The sequence below is a fragment of the Pteropus vampyrus genome, unplaced genomic scaffold (assembly GCF_000151845.1).
Source record: "Pteropus vampyrus isolate Shadow unplaced genomic scaffold, Pvam_2.0 Scaffold177, whole genome shotgun sequence".
NCBI lineage: Eukaryota > Metazoa > Chordata > Mammalia > Chiroptera > Pteropodidae > Pteropus > Pteropus vampyrus.
Genome location: NW_011888958.1, coordinates 3,511,494 through 3,513,046, shown reverse-complemented (window position 1 = coordinate 3,513,046; position 1,553 = coordinate 3,511,494).

The window sequence follows — 1,553 nt, the reverse complement described above, 5'->3', positions numbered from 1 at the left end:
AGTCAGCTGACCTACCAGAACCCCCTGGAGCCACACACCTCAGGAAACCTTGGCCCACGCCAGCCCCAGCTCTAGCCAGCTGACCCGCCAAGGCACTCCAGGCACCATGAGTGACCATTTATGCTCTAATCAGCCTGTCAAAGCCACTTGGTACACACAGCCTACACAGAGGTCACTCCTACACAAACTCACACTGTGATCAGGAGAGGTAGCCATGTCATCTAATTAATAGAAACAAATGCAGAAATCAGAAGAAATGAGACAAAGGAGTATGTTCCAAATGAAAGAAGAAAAACAAAAACAAAAACAAACCCTAATGAATTTGAGATAATTTGCCTGACAGAGAATTCAAAGTAATGGTCATATGGATGCTTACCAAACTTTGGAGAATAAAGGAACACAGTGAAACATTAACAAAGAGTTAGAAAATATCTTTAAAAAGAACCAATCAGAGCTAAAGAATACAATAACTGAAATGAAAATACAGTAGAGGGAATCAACAGTAGATTAGGTAATATAGAAAAATAGATTAGCAACAGGAAAACAAGAGTGGAAATCAATCAGAATAACAAAAAGAAGAAAAATTTTTAAATGAGCATAATTTAAGGGACTTCTGGGAAAACATCAAGCATACTAACATTTACATGATAGGAGTACCAGAAGTAAAAGAGAGAAAAGGGCAGAAAACCTATAATGGCTGAAAACTTTTCTAACCCAGGGAAGGAAACAGGCATCTAAGACCAGGATGCACTGAGAGGCCCAAACAAGATGAACGAACCCAAAGAGAGCCACATCAAGACATGTTATAATTAAAATGGCAAAAGTTAAAGGTAAAGAGAATCTAGAAAGCAGCAAGAACAAAATAACTACACTCATCCTTCGATTTACATGGTTTTTTTTTTTTTTTACACAAATTCTCGCCCCATCCCACCCCCACCATTTACGTGGACTTTTTATACAGTTTCCATTTACATGGTCTGATTTTACATGGTTCTGTTTCATTTCCATTATTTGCGATTACTCTTTCTAAAACACAAAAGCTTGACTCAGCAATGTACAAAGAATACTAACATAATTATTAAGGATTTTCCCATTCATTGGATAGGAAATAAAAAAGCATGGATGACTACTGATGTTTTTCGGTATTGGTTTTACAAATGTTTTACTGAGAAGCTGAAAATTATATGAAGGAAAAATGTCTTCCTATTAAAATACTTTTAGATAATACACTTGGTCACCCACACAATTTAGAACATCCAAATATAAAAGTTGTATATTTGCCACCAAATACAACCTCCTAGATCTAAACTTTAGATCAAGGCATTATTTCCACCTTTAAGATTAATCATAGTAAATGAAGTTTTAAAGATATTTTTAATAAACTTGAAGATAATGAATCACAGTGACAGAAGCCTGGAATGAATACACAATTTTAAGTTGTATCAATATTGCTTTAGCTTTGTGTATAAAGCCATCAACTTCAAATGCTTTCAGGAAAGCAATATGGCCAGAAGTGGCTGTACCAGGGAATATGGTTCTAACAACTGAAGAGG